Raw genomic sequence first — 8,326 nt, forward strand, 5'->3', positions numbered from 1 at the left:
AAGTCTCACAATTGTCTGATTTTAAAGTATTATATACCAAAATGTTCAAGGAAGTCCAAAGTACATTATGGAGTAGAAACAGAAAATTTCAACTTATTTCACATACAATTTCCTCTTAACCTTCATGTGACCTTTAGATTATATGCATAAAGTTCAGAAGTTGGATGTAGGAGTATTGCATATTCTAATTCAAAGTAACAAAAATCAGAGGGGTGGCATTTTTGCATGAACATCGGCAGTTCACTCGTAGAGTGTTCATATACAGTACTGCTACTATTGATGTGTTATGATACCTTTATGTTAACTCTGTAAGGAGAAATCAATGGCTAAGCCCTAAAAAAGGCATCTCCCCAATCAAAGGCAAGTGTGAACAGATAATGTTTTCGATTTGGTGCCACAAGAGAGAGTTATGTACTGTGAACTGCTTCCCTAGGGTGTACTTGTTGTAGCTAGCATTTGTTGCCAACAGCTGAGATGACTTTCTATCACAGGGTAAGAAAAAGACCAAGAAAACTGCATCAAGTGTTGCTGTGGTGGTGGTGGTGGTGGTGGTGGTGGTGCCGGTGCCGCCTGTGCTGTGCTGATTTCACAAAACATGCTAACCAGAAGATTTTTCAGAAAGTTGACCTTCCCACATTTTTCGTCTGACTGTGCATCCTCAAATGTATACCATTCTCATTCCTTATCAAATAACCACCACGAAAACTCCCTTCCAAATGAAAATATGCTCCATACACAGCCTTAAGACATATTTAACTCCAAACCAGTAGGATCTATAGGCATGTAACTGGTAAATAACTTGAACATTATCAGACTAACAGTGTGAGAGAATATATTATTGATGGTTAATTTTCTCTTGTGTTTACTGTTATGTTCACTAAACTAAGAGGAAAAGCTATAAAATTGCACTTTACTTATACAACTGTATTACAGTGTATCAAGATAGCCCTTTGGCAAAAGTCTGTTTTAATAAAACAGAGTATCTTTAACATTACATTTTTGGACCTCACAACCATTTGTGTCTGCACGTTGTTCTGTCTCATACTACAGTATGTAGTATGGAAATGTGGTAGTTGGGGTAGACACACAAAGAATCACAGTTGACAGATTATTCACTAACACAATTTCACAAATAAAGCAGTGTACTCAGAAAGAACAAAATATACATTGGCCAAAGCAGGTGTTTTCAGACTCATGTCATCATAAGGTTTTTGTCCTTAAACTATGAGGGACTGAAAATAAGAAGACTTATGTGGAAGAAGATTTCCAAAGTGATATTCAATCTGGCTACATGTAGCTTCACCTCAGAAGAGATGAAAAGCTAGTCTCCATCAAGAGTGGAAGCTGGAACTAACACAGCCTCTGCAGCACACCACCATTGCCACAGAGCTAATGAACAACCGATTCACATATCTCTTCCTCATTGCCTTAATGGTGGCTAAAATAGACAATGAACAACATAAAAGATGAGATTAGGCCTATTTTCTGTTTGGGAAAACTTTCCTGGACTCAAAGCCATAACTTTGGTAACCCGACCCAATGCTAGACTTAGTGAAATTCACTAACATTGTGTAACGGGGATGAGAAGAACGTATCGAGTGAATTAAGCAGTATAATCCTGTGCTATCCGGGAAGTAACTCAATGATCACAGAGTTGCTAAACATAATATGCACTGCCTGAAAAAATATAATAATGAAGCACCAAAAAGACATGGCCAGACACCAAATAAACTTTGTTCACATACACACCATCAAGTAGTATGTAAATGTTCAGAGTTTCACTTCTCTGTGATGATTATAACAGCCACCAGAATGCATTAGTATTGTTTGTATTTACTGTTGTTACCAGACCTGGAAGGTTATATAAGGGGCACAAACAGTACCAGATACTGATTGATCATTGTGGAGGACATGAAGATGCGACACACTAATTAAAGACAGCATTATCAGCACCTGATGGAGTTCAAAAGGGGCCTCATTATGGATGTCCATTTAGTTGGCAGGTCAAATTGTGCAGTATCCAGATTTTTTGGGCATTCAGATGTGACAGTGGCCCATTGTTGGACAGCATGGGAACATGAGGGCAGTTGTGCTAATCATCAGGGTTCTGGTCAACCACATCTGACCACCACAAGGGAGGATCATAACACTGAGCACCAAAAACATTGTAACACCCTTGACATCTGCACCTGGCATCTGAGACTAAGTAATGGACACTCTGCAATATTGTGAGTGATCCTCTGCTGTGGGACAAGCAGCAGACATACCAGGGAATTACTGTCCCATGCACAGGTTGTCATTGCCACAACACAAACAGCAGCATTGGTGTCACCACACATGACCAGTAAGCATGTACTGCTGATGAATGGCATCACATTGTGTTCAGTAATGAATCGTGGTTCTGTCCTATCCCAGACGATCTTCGACTACAGGTATGGCAACAGCATGAGAAGAGTTCCCATTCTTACAACATTTTGGAGAGGTAAAGCAATGTTACTCCTGATGACAGAGTGAGGGGAACCACCAGGTATAACTTCAGGTCATGGCTGGTAGTGACTGAGGCGAATTTCAACAGTAAAATGGTATGCAACGGTCATCCTGGGCCCTCCTGCAATATCTCTCATGTGACAATATTGCAGTACCATTTTTCAACAGGACAATGCTAATCCACATGTCACCTGCATCTCTGATGTGTCTGGTCCACATATCTCTTCATGACAGAACATGTGCAGGAGCAATTCAGACGTCAACTCTGCCCCAGTAACAGTATCCAGGATGTTAGTGACCAGTTACAACAGTTGGGGCCAATTCACCTGAGGAGAGAATAATATCACATATCCTCTCAACTAATGAAGTTTGATTTTGTTTCCGTCTATCCTTCCCTCTTTTTATCAAGCAGTGTGCTACCAGCAGGAAGACTATATTCCACAGGTGATGTGTTTACTGAGTGGCCTCACAAGTGAAGAGCACAGTTTGTGTTTTCTAAATGTGGCCACTGAATTAGCCTTGTGCTGAAATATTAAAGTTATAAGCCAATGACTTTTTCTCCCATTCCTGTAAGTAGGCTTGGGGGGCTATTAATAATACATATAAACAGCGACTGCAAGCTGCTTGTCATAAATCTATAGCTTAGGGGCTATTAATAACACATATATGCACTGACTGCGAGCTGAACATCATAAACCTGTAGAAGTCACATTTTTTTCTGTCTTATGCTTACTGCATACTGAAATACTCATTCACCAGACATGATTCACTTTTTTGGAGCATCCACGGAGGTTATGGAGTAAACGTTATGTGTAGGTTATACATTTTTTGACCAGAAGAATGCTGCTTTGGGCACTCCCCCCCCCCCCCCGCCCCCCCCCCCCCAAAAAAAAAAAAAAAAAAAAAAAACACCTGAGGGAAAACAAATGAAAAGACAATGATGCAACACTGATTGCAAAATGCAAACACCTACAAGGAAAGCTGCAAATAATATTAAGCTTCAAATCAGTAAAGAAGCAATGTACAATGACTGAAAAAGTGAGCTGAAGAGGCATGAAGAAATGAAAGCAGAGAATGTAAAATGGAGCACAATATGCTGACAGTAAAGTCATCAATATGTCAGTCTTATATACATTCCTGTGGGGTGCTGTGTGAAAATGCCACTCCAAGGTACACCTTTTTTCTTAGTTCTTTAAGTACATGATGTCACTGAGCCCTTCAGTAGAATGAGCATTCAGTTATTTTACTACATCTATACTCTCCGAACCACTTAACACTGCAGTCTGTTCTGACAATTACCCCTCAATGATTATCAGATAAAATATCTGATAATCTAGTGCATCATTAATATGAAACCATCAACATCATTAATATGAAACCATCAACCAATACATTAAGAGAAAACTGTGCCTGATGTGAGACATTACATGGAAAATATGCCCTGTGCTCAGCTAGGTGAACCTCTCATTGTTATTTCAGTTTCTCTCTGTCATAAGTGTTCTGCAAATTGAATAATTCATTCAATAGAAGGTTTTCACTTTTATGGACAAAGCATCAGCAGTGATCATTTTGTAATTGTTGTGGGTAGAAGTTACTTTTTGTTCTTGAGATTTTTACAACAGGATCGATATCCGGGACTTGAAGCCCTTTTGGTAGTGGAATTTTGAAGGTATAAAATGAAAGAAGACAGGAAAGTAATGGAAGAATTTTGAGTCATCATAATCTACTCTAAGTAGAAAAACCCCAGCATTCCACTCCCAAACCACATTATACTGGGTTATGGGACAAGGACTTAGAATAATTTCAACTGCTGCAGGATGCTGTTATCCTGTATACGCACATTAAGGAAGAGTAGATAGGCAGTACAAAGTGTAATTCATCCACAATGGCAAGAACAATCAAACACACATCAAGAAGCAAGTGGCAAACAAGTCTAATATCAATAGCAGTACTTGAAAGAGAGTTAATGAGGAAAGAACACTTATATAAGCGATGAGAAAGATTGGAATGTTAAAAAGAGCTTCACTGGAAGATGATTGTAATTCCCTGTCTCAATCAAATATCAACCAGATGTCTAACGGTTCAGGTAGGAAGAACTATAATAACACAAAAGGCAGACCTTACATCAGACCAGTCTTTGTAGCAATGGTAATTTTGTAGGATGAGTGCACCATTCTGTGTGTCTTTCTCCCTGTGCTCTCTGTTGCACCTGGTAATGTGATGAGTAATCTAGTAATCATTGTTCAGAGGGAATACACCACTCATAGTGCTTCCTCCCTCATTCTCCATGCTGTTCCACTTAATTTATCAATAAGTGATGAAGCTGGCAGTACAAGACAAAGAAACTACCCACAGTGCTCCCCACCTCCATCCCTCCCCCCCTTTACTGTATAATGCCTCCTTCAGTAACCAAAGCTTCTAGTACAATTCCATCATCCCTCAAAATGAAAAGTGACTCACAAAAACAAGAAGCAACAAGTAAAACCTGACTGAAACATGCTCCAGCAGCAACCCTATCCCACTGAACTGCAGGTCAAGATACTTCTCAGACATCTGCTTTACAGAAAGAGCTAGTATCAAACAGTACAACTGGAATGCCATATATTATGCTAATACAGAATGTGAGACTCAGTAAGCTGTAGATTAAACACACATTTCAGACTGACAAAGAATCATAAAACGACTGACACACCCCAGTGATCCTCGTAGGGTTTCAGGAGGGGGTTACAACTGCTTTCCTACAAGAACGTGTATTGTCCCTCAGACCAAATTCTGTCAACTCTTTCACAGGCACATTTTTTATAGCAACTCTGGGAAGATAATTTTTTTTGCTATGCTATTAGAATTGTGATCACCTGTCTATATTTGAATTTTGATGATTTTATTTTTGTGATTTAGGACTAAAAACTATGTGGTACATATATCACCATGGCACATCTGTGAGGTCAGTTGATCCCATGACAAACAGAAACTGATTGTTGTAGCAGTTTTCCGTCACCTGGTGCAGTGTATTACCAAAAGATGTCAAGTACAGAAGGAGGTGGTAAGACGTATTCCCAAAAGCTTTGGGATACCCCTAAGTTGGTGTTAAGCCTGCCTCCCAAGGACCACAAATGACAGATTAATCTTGTGGCAGGTAAATTTCCCAAGCTCCTTCCAGAAACTAATTTTGTGGTAACCATATTTCCCCAGAATTATTAAAACACTTGTTTGGTGGGATATATACTTCTCACAGTCCTGAATACTATATTTTACAGCAAACAGAAAGTACAGTTGATGCAGTGGACTGCCATTAGATGCCAGGAGCGTACAGAAGTGGTAACACATATCTCCTTAAATGCTGTACACAAATACATTTAGTGGGAAGTATATCCCCCACAGCCCACAAAAGAGTTAAAAAGCATTAGAAAGTAGTTCTTTGATGTAGTATTCAAATGCTGTCATGGTGCAACTTGTCTGGGTCTGGCGTAGTATTGCAAGCCATAGATAGCACAAGACTCCAACTCTTCAAGAAAAAAATGGGCAGGTGTAGTCTTCAGTGTTGATGAAGCCGAAGTCCAACTATTTCCTCCCAATTAATTCCTATCTATGATGGAATATAGGATACTGATTGGCATTAGAGACTCAAATTGTTTGAAGTAAGGTCTATATAAGACATATCTGGCCACGCTACCGTGATACTTTGCAACAGTGGTAATTTTGGGTCTATAAAACGACTGTATTCATGAAATGTTTGTCACTAGAAAGTGTCTATGGTTACAACTGGTTTAATGTTCTGTACCAAATTGAAGCAGCAATTTGTCTAAATGGAGCAGGCTATTGAGATTTCCTACAGAGAAAGATCAGAGAGCTAAATGGTTAGAAAAGTGTAGGAGAGGCCAGTGGAAATCAATGAAACGTTCAAAGTTATGTGAGTTTAAGTAAAGTAACTGCTGAAAAGAATTAAAGCTGAATATCATGTGTTTACTATACAGTATATATCTTTAAGGTTTATTTTAGCTTCACTTTGAGAATTCATGTTTAAGTTCAGAAGATCTGATGGAAGGAGATCGTGAAACTAGAAAGCAATTCCAACGAATTTTGCTGTCCCAAACTCACCAAAACCAGTCTCTTCTAAATGGAAATATCCAAAAGCAAGAATAGGAACCTAAGCAGACATTAATGCAGGTGAGATATTCAACAACATTTTCCAGTTTTCATGTTTACAGGTTTCCAACATAATGCAGCTGTTAACTTTATTTTAGATTGTAGTGTGTAAGCTACACAACAATCAGTTATGTAGCCTGAAATGATACTAGATTGTGAGGGTACCAAATTAGGGTGAGCAAACTCTACCCTGAATTACATTGTGAATGCACAGGAATTTGTATAAAGAGCCCTATTTAAAACTTTGCTGTAGACCTACTGTAGTTCCTGTAATAATAATAATAATAACAATAAAATTTTATTGTCATTCAGCTGATTACAGTAATAGACAAAGTCAAGAGCATATATTTCTACATAAACTACAATATTGATGTAAATTGGTTTACATAAAATAGGTACACATTAAAATGCAGTATTTTCATCTTCAAAAAATTCATCAGTGGTGTAAAAGGGATTGTTCACTGGTAGCTTGTATAATTTAGCTTTAAAAATATTTACAAGCAGTTCTTTAAAGTCAGCACTGAGTCTATTAAACATCCTTAGTCCAAGAACTAGGTAGGAGTTCTGTGATTTTGATAATCTATGATATGGCACGTCTACAGATGTTCTGTTTCTAATATTGTGGTTTCTCAACACCAAATTAGAGACATTGTTTCTAATGTACAATAAAACATTTTAGATGAATAAGTTTACTACTGTAAGACACTTCAATTTAATAAACAGAGGTTTACAGTGTACTGTTTTATCAGAATCTGTTATTATTCTTATTACTTTCTTCTGTAAAAGTAAAATGTCATTTACATGACAGCTACTACCCCAAAGAAAGATTCCATAAGAAATGAGGCTTTGGAAGAAGGCAAGATATGCTCATCTCACATAGTCATTTAGAACATGTGTTTTTAAATTTCAAATTATGTCAAAAACAAAGATTCCAAGACTTACCAAGCGGGAAAGCACCGGTAGATAGGCACAATAAATAAAACACACAAACACACACACAGAATTTCTAGCTTTCGCAACCGACAGTTGCTTCTTCAGGAAAGAGGGAAGGAGGGGGAAAGACGAAAGGATGTGGGTTTTAAGGGAGAGGGTAAGGAGTCATTCCAATCCCAGGAGCGGAAAGACTTCCCTTAGGGGGAAAAAAAGGACAGGTGTACACTCTCACACACACACATATCCATCCGCACATACACAGACACAGACACAAGCAGACATTTGTAAAGGCAAAGAGTTCGGGCAGAGATGTCAGTCGAGGCGGAAGTACAGAGGCAAAGAAGTTGTTGAAAGACAGGTGAGGTATGAGCGGCGGCAACTTGAAATTAGCGGAGGTTGAGGCCTGGCGGATGTCGAGAAGAGAGGATATACTGAAGGGCAAGTTCCCATCTCCAGAGTTCGGATAGGTTGGTGTTGGTGGGAAGTATCCAGATAACCCGGACGGTGTAACACTGCGCCAAGATGTGCTGGCCGTGCACCAAGGCATGTTTAGCCACAGGGTGATCCTCATTACCAACAAACACTGTCTGCCTGTGTCCATTCACGCGAATGGACAGTTTGTTGCTGGTCATTCCCACATAGAAAGCGTCACAGTGTAGGCAGGTCAGTTGGTAAATCACATGGGTGCTTTCACACGTGGCTCTTCCTTTGATCGTGTACACCTTCTGGGTTACAGGACTGGAGTAGTTGGTGGTGGGAC

This window comes from Schistocerca gregaria, chromosome 2 (genome assembly GCF_023897955.1).
Source record: "Schistocerca gregaria isolate iqSchGreg1 chromosome 2, iqSchGreg1.2, whole genome shotgun sequence".
NCBI lineage: Eukaryota > Metazoa > Arthropoda > Insecta > Orthoptera > Acrididae > Schistocerca > Schistocerca gregaria.